Here is a 22,062-nt window from a genome sequence, read left to right on the forward strand (position 1 = left end):
AAGCAAAAATGTTTAATTCTCATGTTTCTGGAGGCTAGAAGTTCCAGATCAGGGTGCTGGCACACTCTTGAAAATGAAAGTGAAAGTTGCTCAGTCGTGTCCTACTCTTTGAGACCCCATGAACTGTACAGTCCATGGAATTCTCCAGGCCAGAATACTGGAGTGGGTAGCCTTTCCATTCTCCAGGGGATCTTCCCAACCCAGGGACTGAATTCAGGTCTCCTGCACTGCAGGTGGATTCTTTACCAGCTGAGACACAAGGGAAGCCCGACATACTCTTAGTGAGGGTTTATATGGTTATGTGAAGTGTTCCAGTCCCCTGTGATGAAAAGGACATCTTTTTTGGGTGTTAGTTCTAGAAGTTCTTGTAGGTCTTCACAGAACCATTCAACTTCAGCTTCCTCAGTATTACTGGTTGGGGGACAGACTTGGGTTACTGTGATACTGAATGGCTTGCTTGGAAAGAAACAGAGATCATTTTGTCGTTTGTGAGATTGCACCCAAGGACTGCATTTTGGACTCTTTTGTTCACTACAACAGCTACTCCATTTCTTCTAAGGGATTCTTGCCCACAGTAGTAGATATAAAGGTCATCTGAGTTAAATTCACCCATTTCAGTCCATTTTAGTTCACTGATTCCTAAAATGTTGATGTTCACTCTTACCATCTCTTGTTTGCCCACTTCTAATTTACCTTGATTCATGGACCTAACATTCCAGGTTCCTATGCAATATTGTTTTTTATAGCATTGGACTTTATTTCCAACACCAGTCACATCCACAGTTGGGTGTTGTTTTCACTTTGGCGTCATCTCTTCATTCTTCCTGGAGTTATTTCTCCACCCTTCTCCTGTAGCATGTTGGGCACCTACCAACTTAAGAGTCCATCTTTCAGTGTCCTATCTTTTTGCCTTTTCATACTGTTCATGGAGTTCTAAAGGCAAGAATACTGAAATGATTTGCCGTTCCCTTCTCCAATGGACCATGGTTGGTCAGAACTCTTCACCAAGACCTGGTCATCTTGGGTGGCCAAAGAAAGTTCAGACTATCACAAAATTGTACTCATCTCACATGTTAGCAAAATGCTCAAAATTCTCCAAGCCAGGCTTCAACAGTATGTGAACCATGAACTTCCAGATGTTCAAGCTGGTTTTAGAAAAGGCAGAGGAACCAGAGATCAAATTGCCAACATCCATTAGATCACTGAAAAAACAAGAGAGTTCCAGAAAAACATTTATTTCTGCTTTATTGACTACGCCAAAGCCTTTGACTGTGAGGATCACAACAAACTGTGGAAAATTCTGAAAGAGACAGGAATACCAGATCACCTTACCTGTCTTCTGAAAAATCTGTATGCAGGTCAAGAAGTAACAGTTAGAATTGGACATGGAACAACAGACTGGTTCCAAATAGGAAAAGGAGTACGTCAAGGCTGTATATTGTCACCCTGCTTGTATGCAGAGTACATTATGCAAAATGCTGGGCTGGATGAAGCACAGGCTGGAATCAAGATTGCCAGGAGAAATATCAATAACCTCAGATACGCAGATGATACCACGCTTATGGCAGGAAGCAAAGAACTAAAGAGCCTCTTGATGAAGGTGAAAGTGGAGAGTGAAAAAGCTGACTTAAAACTCAGCATTCAAAAAACGAAGATCATGGCATCCAGTCCCATCACTTCATGGCAAGCAGAAGGGGAAACAATGGAAACAGTGCCTGACTCTATTTTCTTGGGCTCCAAAATCACTGCAGATGGTGACTGCAGCCATAAAATTAAAAGACACTTGCTCCTTGGAAGAAAAGCTATGAGCAACCTAGACAGCATATTAAAAAGCGGACACATTATTTTGCCAACAAAGGTCCATCTAGTCAAAGCTATTGTTTTTCCAGCAGTCATATATGGATGTGAGCATTGGACTATAAAGAAAGTTGAGCACCAAAAAATTGATCCTTTTGAAGTGTGGTGTTGGAGAAGACTCATGAGAGTCCCTTGGACAGCAAGGAGATCAATCCAGTCAATCCTTAGGGAAATTAGTCCTGAATATTCATTGAGAGGACTGATGCTAAAGCTGAAGCTCCAATACTTTGGCCACCTGATGCAAAGAACTGACTCATTGCAAAAGACCCTGATGCTGGCAAAGATTGAAGGCAGGGGGAGAAGGGGACGACAGGGGATGAGATGGTTGGATGGCATCACTGACTCGATGGACACGAATTTGAGAAAGCTCCAGGAGTTGGTGATAGACAGGGAAGCCTGGCATGCTGCAGTCCATGGAGCTGCAGAGTCAGACACGACCGAGTTACTGAACTGAGACTGAGATGTGGTTATGTCCCCATGTGGCCTTTTCTCAGCATGTTTGTGCATGCACACACACACACACACACACAGATTGACATCTCACATCTCTTTTTATAAGGACACTAATCCAATCATGGGGACTCCCCACTTTGGATCTAGCTACCTGTTTACCACCACCAATCAAACTGGGGATTAAGGATTTCAACAAAAGAATTTTGAGAGGACACATTCAGCCCATAGCACTTGATAGTATGTATTCTATTCAGAATCTTTGGACTGCTTCTTAGGTTCTGTTTCCCAGAAGTAGACCCTGAGATAAGGATCCATGGAAAAGTAGTTTATTAGGAAATGTCCCAGGAGAACTTGGGCAATGGGATTGTGTAAGAGTGTTCTATGAACATCTCACGGGCATAACTCTTTCTTAATCCTCCAGTAAGGTAAACCATCCAGAGTAAGGCAAAGGTTACAAATAGCACCAAGGGGATGTAAATTCCCCTGCAGTTACAGCTCTTAAAACCAACAGCCTGGGAAGACTGAGAGTAGCCTTGTAACTAAGAGCTGCAAGCAATGGTTGGTAGGAGTAAAAACACCTTGTGTAGGAAAAAGATAGGCTATGGATGGTGCAAAACTAGCAAGCTGCAAGAAACAAAAACCCACCCAAGCTAATATAAGCAAAAGGATATCTCAATTATGATTTCATTTGGCTGCATATAATAAAAACTAGATTCAGTGCCTAACCAGAAGAGTTTATGTTTCTAATACAACAGGACATTCAGGAGTTGACGGTTTGGGGTTCCTGTGCTCCAGTTCTACCTCCTTGCTTATTGCTTCATGATTGCACGATGGCTTTTCTGCCTCGAGCCTCAGGCATACATTCCTGGTGAGAAGAAGGGGAACAGAAAGAAGACCATGTGTGCACCAGGAAAGCAAATATTCCCAGAAATCTAGGGTAGCCTCCTGACTCCTCTTCGTTGGCTCTGAGTTGCATAATTCCCTTTAGATGTAAGGAATTCCGGGAGGTGGCATGTGGCTCCCCTGAAAAGAATAACTTTCTTTTATTAAAGAAGAGAGAAAGGACAATGACTGGGCCTCCTGTAGCGTCTAACAATAGGGAAGTTTTCATAAAAATACAGTGGATGTCATCTTACTGGCATCCAAGAACAAGACACAAGCACAGCCTGGATCCCTCAGGGATGGTGACAGAAGTCGCCAATGAGGAGTTTGTGTTTTGCAAGTTAAGTCTTCATAGATAATGGAACATGCATGTGCAAAGAGGAGCTATATGAAGTGGCAGCACACAGTGTGCACACATGCGCGTGCATGCACACGCACACACGCACACACACACACACTTAGGCAGGCTGGCTTAGTCCTATGTCACAGTGAGCAGTGGTTAGTGTACATGCCAAGCAGTTAGCCTGGCTGCACATGCCCAGGCTGGGACCAGGTCCATATTGGTGGCAATGATGGTGACAGCAGCAGCAGCCTCAGCCCTGGGAAGCAGAGGGGCTTCTTGTGAGAACAATGCTAGGATCAGTGGTGGGAGGCCAGTCTGCTGATCTGGCCGTGGAGCCCCTCTCTCGGGCATTGGCGCAAATCTTAAATCTTTGGTCTGGAACCGCTGGAGCTCAGCTGGTAAAACTTGGTCAGCAAATTAATACTAAATAGAAAAATACATGTGGGCATTGTAATAAAGCCTATCAGTAAGTTATTAGAACTCTATAATGTAAAATATCTAATTTTGAAAACTGCTGCAATATTGCAAAATAAATATCCACAAGCTTAGAAACAGAAACTAAATTTGAAGATAACCACATTTGATGGCAAAAGACACTATTGTCACGTGAAGCATCAGATGAACCAATTATTGATGGAAAAGGTAATTTTACAATTGTCTCTTTTGTACTGGAAGATACAGTGATACAAGACATAGACAGGTGTTTGAATTATATATAAATCATGAAGTCAGATTTTTGTGTAGCCTGCATAAATCATAGGAAATGTAAGAGGAAATATTAACATGCTGTTGTTCAAATTTACATTTAAAATTAGATCCAGACTTACATGAAAGGGATTTGTATGAAAGACTACATTTTTAAAGAAAAATTATTCTTCAAGAATCATCAGCTTTTGACGTGCTGATATTTGTATTTCAAAATAAATAATCAGAAAATTTCCCCAAAGTTTTCACAGCTTATAACATACTCTTAACAGCTCCAGTAACTAGAGTTACCTCAAAATGAAAAATATTCAAAAATCACTTACAATCCTGAATTTTCCAAGAGCAACTCACATTGCTTTCAATATCATTAGAAAATAAAGTTGCTAAAAGTATAAATTTTGATGGCCTAATAATTACATTTGCAGATGTGACCCAGGAAAGTCTTACCATCAGTTAAGCTACACTAATAAAGTGTTATTTGTTGTGTTATATAAGATCGCAATACCAAAAATATTATTTTGTTCATTTTGTAAGTTCAATTTGTAAATGATTCCTGTATATCACTATTATTACCTTGTTAAAGTCTGAATTCAGTCCTCTGTCCCCAGTTTGTATGTTGAAATGCTAACCTTCTCTGTGACTGTCGTTGGAGACAGAGCGGTTAAAGAGATTGTGTTCTTGTTCAGTTGCCACGTCTGACTCTTTTTGACCCAAGTCCTTATAAGAAGAGGAAGAGACACTAGGCATTTCTCTTTTTCTGTGTGCACAGAGGAAGGGTTATATGCGATACAGCGATAAGATAGCTGTCTGCAAGACCAGAAGAGAGGTCTTACCAGACACCCTAATAACACCCTGATCTTGGGCTTCTAATCTTCAGGACTGTAAATTTCTGTTGCTTAAGCCACCCAGTTTGTGATATTTTGTTATGGCAGCCTGAGTTGACTAATACACTCCTGTACAGTTTATAAACACTCATAAACAAAAAATATATTGTAATAACTTTAGTGCCATCCCCTTCCGACAGTTGCTTTTGAATAAGGAGTTCCACATTTTCATTTTGTGCTGCACCCTGAAAATTTTACAGCTGATCATTCTCTGAATTGAGGTCACCTCTGTGTCTCTCCTAGGGCTTCAGAGTGGCTCTTCTCTCTGTTTTATTTCTCTCTAATCAGCTTTTCCTCTCTAATCAGTTGCATGTAGCCCAAGAAGGCACTTCCATCCTGACTCTATGCGTCCTCTCAGATCAAGCGCTCAACATCAACCCATTAGTTCTGCATCAGAGCCCTGACTTCGTATTTCTGAAAGAGAGAACCTAATTGGCTTGGCCCTGCCTATGGATTTGTTGGTCCAGTGTTAGGTGTCCATGAGTTCTAATGGACTGGGGCCACACATGTGGACCTGATTAACCAGGCCTCCAGCTGCAGGAGCTGAGATGGAAGGCAGCTGCAAAGGTTGTGAAGTGGGCTTGTGCTCGCAACTGAGGCAATTAAGATGCATACCTGAAGGATTACTGGCTTCAATGCCAAGCTCAACTTCTTTTCTAAGGGTGTGCACTATCTTCACTCCTAAATATAACAAACCATAGTCTAAAAAGCAAAACCCACTGCTCTGTGCTAGCAAGTATTTCAAGGCTGTGTTCATTGGTTCTCTGCTGGCAAAGAATCCATTAAGAACAGGATTAGGTAGGTGGAGATTTTCAACAGAAAATGCAATGTCTGTGCATTTTTAGTAGAGGGTTCTTGATTCATTTCCACAGGGATTTTTGATATCCTTCCTTATTTAACATTACACTATATTTGAAAAAATTAAAAATGGCAAAGATATAAATAAGCAGCTACACAAATATTTTTCAGTGAGATAAATTTTAATAACACACTTTGATAAGTCATATATATCATTTAAAAAGTATAGTAAAATCAGAAGTTTTGCTATACATGTTCAGAAGCAAATTTGAAAGAGTACTATTGAAATAAAAGTACAAGTTAAAATGATTGATTACTGACAATTACCATATGATGTCACTTATATACGGAATCTAAAATACGGCACCAATGAACTTATTTGCATAACAGGAACAAATTCACAAACATAGAAAAGAAACTTACGGTTACCAAAGGTGAAAGAAGGTGGGGGAGGCATAGATGAGGAGTTTGGGATTAGTAGATACAAATTGCTACATATAAAATAGATAAACAACAAGGTCTTACTGTATAGCACGGGAAACTATATTCAACATCCTAGACCAGAATGGAAAAGAATAGAAATATTCTGTTTATATAAAAATAATATAAATTTATAAAAGAATTATAAAAATATATAAATACAACTGAATCACTTTACTGTACACCCAAAACACAACATTGTAAATCAACTCTATATCAATTAAAAGGTCACCAATTTTCAAAAAGTTTAATACAGTCTCATCTTAGTTACCTCTAGGTAACTTTCAGAATTATTGACAACTCCTGCCGTCTGGAACACAGCAGTGGAACAAAGTTCCCTGAGGTGCTGAGACAGCTCTCACAGAATCAGTGCACTGAAGCTCATTTGCTTTAAATGTAGAAGAGGGACCTGGTCAGGGCCTGTTCACTCTTACTTTATACACTCTCTAAATAACTTTGATTTTCTGGTTGGCTAGCGCACAGCAGATTGAAACCAAAAATTAATTAGGGTAGTGGAAATAAGTGAATAAAAAGCAGAAATACTGCTAAAATTGATAAAGTGGTTATTAACAACAGAGAGGAAACTGAAGAGGAGAAACAGTAAAATCACAGTAGTGTGGAGACATTTAGTATACCCATGCATCCATTTAGCATCTCCCATGCATTTAATAAGCATAAGCTGGGTGCCTCCTATTAGCCTGTCACTGTGCTCAGTGTCCAGAACATGGAGATTGAAAGCTAATGCCTGCCCTCAAGGGCTTATAATCCAGCATAAAGACTGTCAGGTAAAAATGCTGTTATAATATGCTGCTGCTAAGTCGCTTCAGTCGTGTCTGGCTCTGTGCGACCCCATAGACGGCAGCCCATCAGGCTCCTCTGTCCCTGGTATTCTTCAGGCAAGAACACTGGAGTGGGTTGCCACTTCCTTCTCCATGTTATGATATAGTATGGCGAATGATTAAGTGCTGAATAAGACTGAACCCAGGGCTATGAGCCAGAATGCGTTTAAGTGGTTTCAGGTGAGATGTGAAGAAGCCCCAAGTGAGGCAGTGGAAATGAAGAAATGCGTGAGACATGAAATGTCATGGAGGCAGAATTTCCAGTTCAGGATGACTGATTGGATGGGAGAGGTGAGGAAGAAGGGAAAATCAGGGATGGCTCTCAGGTTCCTGGCTGGTGTGGAGTCACAGGGAGAGGCTCTAATCTCCCCAGCGAGGGCATCACCTTATTACAGCTGACAATTTAAATGAAGACGTGGGAGTCAGGACAGAAGGTCAGGGAAGTGTGGAATCCATTTAGTAGTGATTTTCTGTGTTGGGGAATAAAACACCTCATTGGAAGCAGATGATACACAGCGAAGTCCTTGTAAGTCCCTTGAGGGTAGGACATGGATCATTTGTCCTGGTGTCCCCCATGCCCCAATATGGTGGATGCTTAATAATAACTTATTTATGCGAATTACAGGAAACAGAATCACTTTGACCTTTTCTAGTCATCTCCCTTTAGGGAGTAAGACAAAACAGAGGAAATTCGTATTAATAGATGTCTTTCGTGGTTGAGTAGATAGCTGTTGGCTCCAGACGTATTCTTCTTTCAAGCAAGATTTTCCTTAAGGGAACTGAAAATCTATCTTGCCATGTTGAATCAGATCTTCTGAAGACCCTGGCAAGTAGCCTTTCCATCTCCTTAGGTTACCAGTGGCTTTTATACCAATTCTCTCCCTGATACTGCAGGGTCTGGAGGGAGCGGGCAGTGCCACCTCGGGCAGTGCCATCTCAGGAAGTACAGTATTAGTTGCTAAGTGGTGTGCAACTCTTTGTGACCTCATGGGCTGTAGCCCACCAGGCTCTTCTGTCCATGACGTTCTCCAGGCAAGAATACTGGAGTGGGTTGCCACACAGGCACTCTGCATTCTCACTGGTCCAGGGATGGGTGTGCAGTAGGAGGCTGTCATTCCCTGAATGCAAGGGGACCTCATTCAGCCTTCCTGACCCCTAGAAGTTTCCTCATGGGTATATATTCAGAAAATAAACTCATCTCTGAGCAGCAACTTGTAAACAATTAATTAAGTCAAGATGCATTAAAAAAAAGCTCAGAATTAGGTCAGGGTTGGATGAAAGGAAGAAACAGTCTAGATACATTATGGAGCTTCTCTGAAAAGAACTGTTTTTGTGAGTTTAATCACTGACATCTACTGGAGCAATGCTATTTTTTTCATTTGAATGTTTAATTTTGAAAGTTAAGCCTGAGAAATAGAAGCATTTTATCCTTTATCAAATAGCTATGAGTCATGGTGGATATGTCTGAAAAAATCAGGTATAAGATCTGGGTTGGCTTTGAAGCAGAAACGAAAACAAGATAAAACAAGAATCACATCGCACAAGGAAAACTGACTTCCAAAAACACTCTCAAGAATGCTCATCCTTAAGAATGAAACATAGCTTATTCCATCACATTGCCAAATTGTGAGATTGAATAACAGATTTTGTCACTGCAAAATCTCTGATTGGATAAGCATCCCACTGCAAGGATATGGGTGTGTTAACTAAAATGAGAGAGGGCTGTAGGCATGCTTGGTCTTTATGTCTTATTTTTTACGTCTCTTCTTTGGAGGAGTCATGCTTAAACCCCCAAAGCAACTGGGATTGTCTGTAGACCTGAAAGATGTTCAGTATGTATTGCTGGCTAGTTGCCAGCTACAGATGAGCCTTTCCACTTCAGCTACCACTCTGTGGAGAAATCATTCTGGAAACATTTAGCTGGAAAGCGGGCCACCAGTGAAAGGGTGCAGAGCCTAGCTCCTGGGGACAGAGCATGGTCGAGGAGGGATGGAGCATTTCTGACCTCTCCCTGGCTTTTCCCTAAGCAGAGGTCACCTGCCAGAGGGAGGGCTCGGTCAACTCAGAGCTGACCCCGAGAGCTGGTGGGGCCTAAGACAGACAGGCAAAGGCAGGGATCTGGGGGCTGCAGCTCTGGGCACAGAGACCAAACCCTGTTGGGTTTCTGAATGCAAGTGTGTGTGTGTTGGGGACGGGGGTGGCACGCTGAGAAGGGAATCTCCTGTTAACAGCGGCTCCTTGCCCTTAGAGGAGGGTGATGAAGACATGACAGATTCTCCTCTGGGAAGGCTGTGGGATCCGAATGAGCCATTTTTGGATATAAATGTCAGTGGCTTTGCCTGCTGCAGTTCAAGGAAGACGTAATTGCTGTGTGCTAACTCCCCGCACGGAACCACCCACCTCCCTGGAAGCTGAGCGGCAGACTCCAGCCGAGGAAGAGGCAGCGGAGGCTGCACCTGCTCGCGGCTGCTTCACCCGCGGCCCCCCTCCCCCCGGCTCTCTCAGAATTCTGACCCTGACAGCCGCGAGGAATTCAAGCTGGCAGAGGCCAGAGCATCCGCCAGGGATGTGAAGACGGCTTAGGCTGTTCTGCAATCGAGGGCGCGTGTATGATCCAAAGTGTTAGTCACTCAGTCTCCTCTGACTCTTTGTGAGTCCATGGACTATGGCCTGCCAGGCTCCTCTGTCCATGATATTCTCTACGCAAGAATACTGGAGTGGGTTGCCATTTCCCTTCTCCAGGGGATCTTCCCAATCCAGGGACTGAACTCGGGTCTCCAGCACCTTCTGAGCCACCAGGGAAGCCCCACCATGACCCAAAGGCAGGGACCTTTTCTGTCAAAGACATGCAAGAGTTTACACATTCTGAGATAAATTCTGGGCCTGTCTAAACTTTTGCTCAGGGTCTCCAAATTAAATTTGGAGACCAACGATTTCTATACTTTTCCTGGAAACACAGATGTGACTCAGAGATATTTTGCTTCGCCATTGACCTTACAGATATGTAGCGTCTTTGCTAGATTCTTGTGAACTTTGAAATTCATAATTCCTTTCTATCATACCTACCACCAAGCCTAGAATTCCGTTTAAAAGTCAGACTTATTGAGGGTTAGGGTACGTGCTGTTCCAATATATTTGCATTTTAGATTCTACACAAACCAAATATGACTTCCTAAGTGAGCATGGTACCTAGCAGTATTGAAATATTCAGCTAACATCCCACTGACAAATACAAAGTTTACTCTGGTTCTTTTAAACAGTTAAGATGAAAGTTTCACAAGTTTGTATGAATTCCTTTATCTGTGACTGAATTGAAGAGCTATAAAAATTCCTGGGGTGGTAAAACTCTGTTGTTTCCTAATTTCGAATCTAATAGATGTCACCTGGGACAATTCGCCTTCTGTTGTGTTCATCTGGTTTTACTTCCTAATTTCAATTACATTTTTAAATGTTCCTGTCTGAGTTTATACACTGTGCCTGTCCTTATAACATTATTGGAACAATACAAGTCATTTAATTCTCACCATAATTACTTTTTCTGTGACTCTTTGGTCTTTAAAATTGCAATCGCTAGCTGTCTCCGTCTTCCTGAGAGTAATCTGGTAACAGAGAGTGTCAGTATGCTCATAATAGAATTTCCACACTTGTTAAAATGTCACAATTGACACATGACCATAATGAAGATGAGAAAATAAGTGAGCAGAAAAAAACACAATGCATTTATATATGTATATTTATAAATATATATATTTAAAATATATATGTATATTTGTAAAAATGTGATACATTTCATCACTTTTTAATATTTTCCTGTTTAATATAATATGAGCATGTTCCTTTATTCTAATGGTTGCCTAGTTTTGCCTTGTATGGTTATAACAAAATCAACCTTTTATTAATGAAAATTCAAATTATTTAAAAATCCTTTTATGGTCAATGCAGTGATGAATGTAATTATAGGCTTGTGCCTGTGTTGAAGTATTTTTGTAAAGTGAATTTTCTGAACCTAATTTCTTTTTGACCATGTGTCTGCTCATGATCTCTGGTTCCAGATTGGGAAAGGAGAATGTCAAGGCTGTATATTATTACTCTGCTTATTTAATTTATATGCAGAGTACATCACGTGAAATGCTGGGCTGGATGAACCACAAGCTGGAATCAAGATTGCCAGGAGAAATATCAATAACCTCAGATATACAGATGACATCACCCTTATGGCAGAAAGCTAAGAGGAACTAAAGAGGCTCTTGATGAAAGTGAAAGAGAAGAGTGAAAAAACTGGCTTAAAGCTCAACATTCAAATAACCAAGATCATGGCATCCAGTCCCATCAGTTCAGTTAAGTTCAGCCACTCAGTTGTATCTGACTCTTGGAGACTCCATGGACTACAGCACGCCAGGATTCCCTATCTATCACCAACCCCCAGAGCCTGCTCAAACTCATGTCCATTGAGTTGGTGATGCCATCATTCTCAGTCATCCTCATCTCCTGCCTTCAATCTTTTCCAGCATCAGGGTCTTTTCAAATGAGCCAGTTCTTTACATCAGGTGGCCAAAGTATTGGAGCTTCAGCTTTAGCATCAGTCCTTCCAATGAATATTCAGGACTGATTTCCTTAAGGATTGACTGATTTGATCTCCTTGCAGTCCAAGGGGCTCTCAAGAGTCTTCTCCAAAACCACAGCTCAAAAGCATCAGTTCTTCAGCTCTCAGCTTTCTTTATGGTCCAATTCTCACATCCATACATGAGAGTACAGAACTTAATATGCCAGCAAATTTGGAAAACTCAGCAGTGGCCGCAGGTCTGGAAAAGGTCAGTTTTCATTCCAATTCCAAAGAAAGGCAATGCCAAAGAATGCTCAAACTATCACGCAACTACACGCATCTCACATGCTAGCAAAGTAATGCTTAAAATTCTCTAAGCAAGGCTTCAATAGTATGTGAACCGTGAACTGCCAGATGTTCAAGCTGGATTTAGAAAAGGCAAAGGAACCAGAGATCAAATTGCCAATATCTGTTGGATCATTGAAAAAGCAAGAGAGTTCCAGAAAAACATCTACTTCTGTTTTGTTGACTACACCAAAGCCTTTGACTATGTGGATCATAATAAAGTGTGGAAAATTCTTCAAGAGATGGGAATACCAGACCACCTAACCTGCCTCTTGAGAAACCTATATGCAGGTCAGGAAGCAACAGTTAGAACTGGACATCGAACAACAGACTGGTTCCAAATAGGAAAAGGAGTACATCAAGGCTGTATATTGTCACCCTGCTTATTTAACTTATATGCAGAGTACATCATGAGAAATGCTGGGCTGGATGAAGCACAAGCTGGAATCAAAATTGCTGGGAGAAATATTAATAACCTCACATATGTAGATGACATCATGCTTATGGCAGAAAACGAAGAAGAACTAAAAGCCTCTTGATAAAAGTGAAAGAGGAGAGTGAAAAAGTTGGTTTAAAACTCAACATTCAGAAAACTAAGATCATGGCATCTGGTCCCATCACTTCATGGCAAATAGATGGGGAAACAATGGAAACAGTAAGAGACTTTATTTTCTGGGGCTCCAAAATCGCCACAGATGGTGACTGCACCCACGAAATTAAAAGATGCTTGCTCCTTGGAAGAAAAGCTATGATCAACCTAGACAGCGAATCAAAAACAAACAAACAAACAAACAAAAAAAACAGAACAGAGGCATTACTTTACCGACAAAGGTCCATCTAGTCAAAGCTATGGTTTTTCCAGTAGTCATGTACGGATGCGAGAGTTGGACTGTAAAGAAAGCTGAGCACTGAAGAATTGATGCTTTTGACCTGTGGTGTTGGAGAAGACTCTTGAGAGTCTCTTGGACAGCAAGGAGATCCAATCAGTCAATCCTAAAGGAAATCAGTCCTGAATATTCATTGAAAGGACTGATGCTGAAGCTGAAACTCCAATACTTTGGCCACCTGATGCAGAGAGCTGACTCATTTGAAAAGACCCTGATGCTGGGAAAGATTGAAGGCAGGAGGAGAAGGGGACAACAGAGGATGAGATAGTTGGATGGCATCACTGACTCGATGGACTTGAGTTTGAGCAAGCTCCGGGAGTTGGTGATGGATAGGGAAGTCTGGCGTGCTGCAGTCCGTGAGTCACAAAGAGTTGGACATGACTGAGTGACTGAATTGAGCTGATAACCTAATCACTTTGCCATATATCAGAAATTAACACAACTCTGTTGATCAACTAGATTAAAAGAAAAGGCTCCTGGTCTTTAGCTGCCCCCTGCCCTCCTCTTCTCCCAGGCTCCTCCTGGTTCCTCTGCCGTCTTTCTGACCTTCCCTTCAAAGTGCAAGCGCATGTACATCTCAGAGACATAGTACTTCTTCTCTCAGCCAAGAACCCCTTCCTGGATTGTGGTTTTGCTGTTGTAATTAAAAGCTTATAGCTAAGCCCAAGGTCACCTATTCTACTATGTTTTCTTCTAGAAGTTTTATAGTTTTGCATTTTACATTTAGGTCTATGCTCTATTTTGAGTTAATTTTTCGCGAAAGCTGCAAAGTTTTTGTCTAGAATCTTTTTTTACATGTGGATGTCTAATTGTTCAACACCATTTCTTGAATATATTATCCTTTCTTCAAAACTGCCTTTATATCTTGGTCAAATATCAGTAAACTATATTTGTGTGGGTCGATTTCTGGGCACTAATTCACATACATTTAAAAACCCATTTATTCATATTTTCCATTAGCAAATATTTATTGAGCAACTAATATATCATAGACACTGTTTTAGGTGCTGGGAACATAGAGTAAAAGAAGATCAAAATCCCTGCCTTCATGGAGTTTACACTCTAGAGGTTAAGTAATAACCTGTGAGAATAATTTTGGAGTTATTCACATTCTTTTCCCAACTAAGTACAGTGTGTCCTTCAATGCCCAGGTATTTGCTGCACTGTGAAGGTACCCTCTTCCTTCCCACCTCTGTTCATTTAATTCCCACTTTCTCTAGTTGTTGGAAAAGCACAATAATACAATTTTTCGATCTAGGCATACCTGAGACTTTGAGTGCAGTAAGATACTGGTTAAGTTGTATTTACCAGCCTACTCTGATGCTTCCAGCAAAGAAACCTCTACTCCAGTGATAAATGCTGCAGAGTTTTCTGGATAACTGAAATGAAAACAACTAAGATTTATTCACGTGAAGGTAGTATAAGCAGTGTTTTCAAAATGTAAACCGTGACAGAGATCTCAGTACCTCATATGCTCATGAATTAAGAATTGCCACTTAATTACAGGAAGCCCTTTCTTCGTTGGAACTGAACTCTGCCTTCTAGCAACTCCCAAATATGTGTCCTACGCACTAAGTGCAGGCGGCTGTGAACAATGCACTAAGCGCTGCCGAGAAGAGCTACCCCACGTCCAAGGACAGGGGCAGAAGCTGGGAGGACCCCATGCCCGAAGGGTGGCAGCCAAGAGGAGCTACCCAGCGTCCAAGGCCAGGGACGGCTGCCGGGAGGAGCAACCCTATGCCTGAGGCCAGGGGCAGCGGCAGGGAGGAGCAAACTCACGTCCAAGGAGTGGTGGCTGCATGGGCGCAGGAGGGCCTAAAGGAGCCATCCCACATTGAAGGTCAGGAAGGGCGGTGGTGAGGAGATACCCCTCATCCAAGGTAAGGAGCAGTGGCTGTGCTTTGCTGGAGCAGCCGTGAAGAGATACCCCACACCCAAGGTGAGAGAAACCCAAGTAAGATGGTGGGTGTTGCAAGAGGGCATCAGAGGGCAGACACACTGGAACCATACTCACAGAAAACTAGTCAATCTAATCACACTAGGACCACAGTGTTGTTTAACTCAATGAAACTAAGCCATGCCTGTGGGGCAACCCACGTTGGGCGGGTCATGGAGAGGTCTGACAGAATGCGGTCCACTGGAGAAGGGAATGGCAAACCACTTCAGTATTCTTGCCTTGAGAAACCCATGAACAGTATGAAAAGGCAAAATGATAGGATACTGAAAGAGGAACTCCCCAGGTCAGTAGGTGCCCAATATGCTACTGGAGATCAGTGGAGAAATAACTCCAGAAAGAATGAAGGGATGGAGCCAAAGCAAAAACAATACCCAGCTGTGGATGCGACTGGTGATAGAAGCAAGGTCCGATGCTGTAAAGAGCAATATTGCATAGGAACCTGGAACGTCAGGTCCATGAATCAAGGCAAATTGGAAGTGGTCAAACAAGAGACAGCAAGAGTGAATGTTGACATTCTAGGACTCAGCAAACTAAAATGGACTGGAATGGGTGAATTTAACTCAGATGGCCATTATATGCACTACTGCAGGCAGGAATCCCTCAGAAGAAATGGAGTAGCCATCATGGTCAACAAACGAGTCTGAAATGCAGTACTTGGATGCAATCTCAAAAACGACAGAATGATCTCTGTTCGTTTCCAAGGCAAAACATTCAATATCACGGTAATCCAAGTCTATGCCCCAACCAGTAATGCTGAAGAAGCTGAGGTTGAACGGTTCTATGAAGACCTACAAGACCTTTTAGAACTAACACCCAAAAAAGATGTCCTTTTCATTATAGGGGACTGGAATGCAAAAGTAGGAAGTGAAGAAACACCTGGAGTAACAGGCAAATTTGGCCTTGGAATGCAGAATGAAGCAGGGCAAAGACTAATATAGTTTTGCCAAGAAAATGCACTGGTCATAGTAAACACCCTCTTCCAACAACACAAGAGAAGACTCTACACATGGATATCACTAGATGGTCAACACAGAAATCAGATTGATTATATTCTGTGCAGCCAAAGATGGAGAAGCTCTATACAATCAACAAAAACAAGACCAGGAGCTGACTGTGGCTCAGATCATGAACTCCTTATTACCAAATTCAGACTGAAATTGAAGAAAGTAGGGAAAACCACTAGACCATTCAGGTATGACCTAAACCAAATCCCTTATGACTATACAGTTGAAGTGAAAAATAGATTTAAGGGCCTAGATCTGATAGATAGAGTGCCTGATGAACTATGGAATGAGGTTCGTGACATTGTACAGGAGACAGGGATCAAGACCATCCCCATGGAAAAGAAATGCAAAAAAGCAAAATGGCTGTCTGGAGAGGCCTTACAAATAGCTGTGAAAAGAAGAGAAGTGAAAAGCAAAGGAGAAAAGGAAAGATATAAGCATCTGAATGCAGAGTTCCAGAGAATAGCAAGAAGAGATAAGAAAGCCTTCTTCAGTGATCAGTGCAAAGAAATAGAGGCAAACTAGAGATCTCTTCAAGAAAATTAGAGATACCAAGGGAACATTTCATGCAAAGATGGGCTCGATCAAGGAGAGAAATGGTATGGACCTAACAGAAGCAGAAGATATTAAGAAGAGGTGGCAAGAATACACAGAAGAACTGTACAAAAAAGATCTTCACAACCCAGATAATCACGATGGTGTGATCACTCATCTAGAGCCAGACATCCTGGAATGTGAAGTCAAGTGGGCCTTAGAAAGCATCACTATGAACAAGTCTAGTGGAGGTGATGGAATTCCAGTTGAGCTATTTCAAATCCTGAAAGATGATGCTGTGAAAGTGCTGCACTCAATATGCCAGCAAATTAGTAAAACTCAGCAGTGGCCACAGGACTGGAAAAGGTCAGTTTTCATTCCAATCCCAAAGAAAGGCAATGCCAAAGAATGCTCAAACTACCGCACAATTGCACTCATCTCACATGCTAGCAAAGTAATGCTTAAAATTCTCCAAGCCAGGCTTCAGCAATATGTGAACCGTGAACTTCCTGATGTTCAAGCTGATTTTAGAAAAGGCAGAGGAACCAGAGATCAAATTGCCAACATCCGCTGGATCATGGAAAAAGCAAGAGAATTCCAGAAAAACATCCATTTCTGCTTTATTGGCTATGCCAAAGCCTTTGACTGTGTGGATCACAATAAACTGTGGAAAATTCTGAGAGAGGTGGGAATACCAGACCACCTGACCTGCCTCTTGAGAATTCTGTATGCAGGTCAGGAAGCAACAGTTAGAACTGGACATGGAACAACAGACTGGTTCCAAATAGGAAAAGGAGTACGACAAGGATGTATATTGTCACTCTGCTTATTTAACTTATACGCAGAGTACATCATGAGAAACGCTGGGCTGGAAGAAACACAAGCTGGGATCAAGATTGCCAGGAGAAATATCAATAACCTCAGATATGTAGATGACACCACCCTTATGGCAGAAAGTGAAGAGGAGCTAAAAAGCCTATTGATGAACGTGAAAGAGGAGAGTGAAAAAGTTGGCTTAAAGCTCAACATTCAGAAAACTAAGATCATGGCATCCAGTCCCATCACTTCATGGGAAATAGATGGGGAAACAGTAGAAGCAGTGTCAGACTTTATTTTGGGGGGCTCCAAAATCACTGCATATGGTGACTGCAGCCATGAAATTAAAAGACGCTTACTCCTTGGAAGAAAAGTTATGACCAACCTAGACAGCATTTTCAAAAGCAGAGACATTACTTTGCCGACTAAGGTCTGTCTAGTCAAGGCTATGGTTTTTCCAGTAGTCATGTATGGATGTGAGAGTTGATCTGTGAAGAAGGCTGAGCGCCGAAGAATTGATGCTTTTGAACTGTGGTGTTGGAGAAGACTTGAGAGTCCCTTGGACCACAAGGAGATCCAACCACTCCATCCTGAAGGAGATCAGCCCTGGGATTTCTTTGGAAGGAATGATGCTAAAGCTGAAACTCCAGTACTTTGGCCACCTCATGCGAAGAGTTGACTCATTGGAAAAGACTTTGATGCTGGGAGGGATTGGGGCAGGAGGAGAAGGGGATGACAGAGGATGAGATGGCTGGATGGCATCACTGACTCGATGGATGTTAATCTGAGTGAACTCCAGGAGTTGGTGATGGACAGGGAAGCCTGGCGTGCTGCGATTCATGGGGTTGCAAAGAGTCAGCCACGACTGAGCAACTGAACTGACTGAACTGAACTGAACTGAATTTCATTCTTTTAAGCAAGAAACACATGGCTAATGTCCTCATTCATAGGAAAGTCCTTGCATGTGGCAGCTGTTAGGACTTTACTAAATCCTGGATTCCATCCACATTTCCCCTTCAGTTCAGTTCAGTTCAGTCGCTCAGTCATGTCTGACTCTTTGCGACCCCATGAATTGCAGGATGCCAGGCCTCCCTGTCCATCACCATCTCCCAGAGTTCACTCAAACTCACATCCATTTCCCCTTATATCTTTGCTATTAGACCCACTCTGAGATGCTTTCTGGTTGTTCAATCCTTTGTTAAAATGTGATGCTCAGGCGGAAGGAGAAGAGGTCGACAGAGGATGAGATGGTGGGATGGCATCACCGAATCAATGGACATGAACTTGGGCAAACTCCAGGAGATGTTGAGGATCAGGGAAGCCTGGCGAGCTGCAGTCCATGGGGTCGCAAAGAGTCTTAGCAACTGAGCAACAGTTGCGGAGGAACATGTGCTCTAGATTCTTGAGACTGAGGTTTAGATGATGTGGGTTGCTAAGAAGAAATATTAGCACATGTCTTAATTATACTTCTGTTTATACCTTGTTTGGGGGAAAGTTAAATGTTTTAAGTTCATCACTATGGCTGGATGAAAGGTGTTTCCATTCGAAAGTGTGGTTTAAACCTGCAATTTTGCAAATCTTTCATTCTGGAAGCTGCTAGTAACAGGCTGGCAGGAAATATGGGGAGTTAGGAAAAGCAAACACATTTTATTTGCCAATGGTCACTAAGCATGTGTAACCAAGGCAAGCTTATTATAGAAAGGAGCAGTGAGCTGCAGTATAAAGGCAGAGCCTTTGAAAGTCCTAATCCTTCTTCCCTGCATACTAACATCAGCAGAGACCAACTGCTAGCTGCTTCATAAGGAAGGGATGTGTTTACACTATGTAATTTTTGTCAGTGGGACTGCCAGCCTGTCTGAGACATTAACTGTTTGTCACCTGTGAGTCAGAGAAGTGCTTGCATTTCAGAAGTTCATGTGAATCCCATGTCCTCCTCACTTCCTGTCAGGGCTTCGGTATTCACTCTTTGAATAATGGAAGTTCTCAGTCAAGCCAAGGTTTTCAGGGCACGTCCTTCACTGGGCACAGAAATCCAATGACCAATCTGTCAACAGTTGTTTTCTGTTCAGAATTTTAAGACATAGTCAAATCTTGGGAAACCAAGAAGCTTTGTAAACAGAATATGGCCATAAAATACTTGTTTCTGACTTGCAAGGGAAAATGTCTGACAGCTCGCATCATTCCAAATGGCTTTACCAATGATACAAAGCTGACACAAGTTATGGAACCTATGAGAATGAAACAAAATTCAGGGGCTTTCAGTTCAGTCGCTCAATGGTGTCTGACTCTGTGACCCCATGGACTACAGCACGCCAGGCTTCCTTGTCCATCATCAACTCCTAGAGCTTGCTCAAACTCATGTCCATCGAGTTGGTGATGGCATCCAACCATCTTACCCTCTGTTGTTCCCTTTTCCTCCTACCTTCAATCTTTCCCAGAATCTGGGTCTTTTTCAGTGAGTCAGTTCTTTGCATCAGGTGGTCAAAGTATTGGAGTTTCAGCTTCAGCATCAGTCTTCCAATGAATATTCAGGACTGATTTCTTTAAGATTGACTGGTCTGATCTCCTTGCAGTCCAAGAGACTCTCAAGAGTCTTCTCCAACACCACAGATCAAAAGCATTAATTCTTCAGTGCTCAGCTTTCTTTATAGTCGAACTCTCACATCCATACATGACTACAGGGGCTTTGGGGTTCCACTGTTTTTCTTTATTAAATATAATAACTCTTGCCTGGAAAATCCCATGGACGGAGGAGCCTGGTAGGCTGCAGTCCATGGGGTTGCTAAGAGTCGGGCACGACTGAGTGACTTCACTTTCCCTTTTCACTTTCATGCATTGGAGAAGGAAATGGCAACCCCCTCCAGTGTTCTTGCCTGGAGAATCCCAGGGACGGGGGAGCCTGGTGGGCTGCTGTCTATGAGGTCACGCAGAGTCGGACACGACTGAAGCGACTTAGCAGTAGGGCATATATAATATGCATGCACAGTTTAAAGAAGAATGCCTTGTCTCTACCTTGTTTAAGGAGCCTGCTAATAATTCCACTGAATCCCCATGAGCTCCATGGGCTCCCTGGATTTTCAGTCCCTGAGGGTATCTATGATTCTAAACTTTGCTTCATGTTAATCATTTCTTCGGCTTTCTTTATAGTTTTACTGTGTACATATGACTAGTGTTTAATTCTGTGTGTTTTGAGGTGTTGTGTAAATGGATTTATGCTCTGTATATTCTTCTAGAAATCACTCTTTGTGCCACCTGCTTGTGAGTTTCATTCAGGTTGCCATGTAGATGTATGGTTCCTTCATTTCCACATCTTTCTCCCACTAATAGATTAACACACTCAGTTTGTGTCAGGCACTCTTCTAAAAACTGTCATTATATTGATTCCTTAAACCTCCCACAACTCTAGGAGGTATGGACAATTATTATGCCCACTTCACAGATGAAGGAACTTGGTCCCTAAAAGTTAAATAAATTGCCAAAGGTAATGTGGCTTCCCAGGTGGCGCTAGTGGAAAGAACCTGCCTGCCACTGCAGAAGATATAAGAGACACAGATTTGATCCCTGGGTCAGGAAAGTCCCCTGGAGGAGGGCATGGCAACCCACTCCAGTATTCTTGCCTGGAAAATTCAATGGAAAGAGGAGCCTGGGGGTTATAATCTGTCTACAATGAGTTGGACATGACTGAAGCTGTGGAAAATTCTGAAAGAGATGGGAATACCAGACCACCTGACCTGCCTCTTGAGAAACCTATATGCAGGTCAGGAAGCAACAGTTAGAACTGGACATCGAACAACAGACTGGTTCCAAATAGGAAAAGGAGTACATCAAGGCTGTATATTGTCACCCTGCTTATTTAACTTATATGCAGAGTACATCATGAGAAATGCTGGGCTGAAGGAAGCACAAGCTGGAATCAAGATTGCTGGGAAAAATATCAATAACCTCAGATATGCAGATGACACCATCCTTATGGCAGAAAGTGAAGAGGAACTAAAAAGCCTCTTGATGAAAGTGAAAGAGGAGAGTGAAAAAGTTGGCTTGAAGCTTAACATTCAGAAAACTAAGATCATGGCATCCAGTCCCATCACTTCACGGCAATTAGATGGGGAAACAGTGTCAGACTTTATTTTTTTGGGCTCCAAAATCACCGCAGATGGTGATTGCAGCCATGAAATTAAAAGATACTTACTCCTTGGAAGGAAAGTTATGACCAACCTAGACAGCATATTAAAAAGCAGAGACATTACTTTGCCAACAAAGGTCCATCTAGTCAAGGCTATGGTTTTTCCAGTAGTCATGTATGGATGTGAGAGTTGGATTGTAAAGAAAGCTGAGCACTAAAGAATTGATGCTTTTGAACTGTGATGTTGGAGAAGACTCTTGAGAGCCCTTTGGACTGCAAGGAGATCCAACCAGTCCATCCTAAAGAAGACCAGTCCTGGGTGTTCATTGGAAGGACTGATGCTAAAGCTGAAACTCCAATATTTTGGCCACCTGATGCGAAGAGCTGACTCATTTGAAAAGACCTGATGCTGGGAAAGATTGAGGGCAGGCAGAGAAGGGGATGACAGAGGATGAGATGGTTGGATGGCATCACTGACTCAATGGATATGAGTTTGGGTAGACTCCTGGAGTTGGTGATGGACAGGGAGGCCTGGCATGCTGCAGTCCATGGGGTTGCAAAGAGTTGGACATGACTGAGCGACTAAACTGAACTGAACTGAAGCTATTTAGT

At 42.3% G+C, this 22,062-nt stretch overlaps 1 long non-coding RNA gene across 1 annotated transcript in view; it reads left to right on the forward strand.

The window, feature by feature from the left end:
- The window catches only part of LOC138444886 (uncharacterized), a 34,613-nt gene extending 18,224 nt beyond the window's left edge, over positions 1–16,389 (forward strand). Inside the window, exon 2 of the long non-coding RNA XR_011258643.1 lies at positions 14,523–16,389. This is a non-coding gene — a long non-coding RNA (uncharacterized lncRNA). The remainder of the gene's footprint in view (positions 1–14,522) is intronic.
- Positions 16,390–22,062: the final 5,673 nt, after the last annotated feature.

Source organism: Ovis canadensis, chromosome 8 (genome assembly GCF_042477335.2).
Source record: "Ovis canadensis isolate MfBH-ARS-UI-01 breed Bighorn chromosome 8, ARS-UI_OviCan_v2, whole genome shotgun sequence".
NCBI classification, from domain to species: Eukaryota; Metazoa; Chordata; class Mammalia; order Artiodactyla; family Bovidae; genus Ovis; species Ovis canadensis.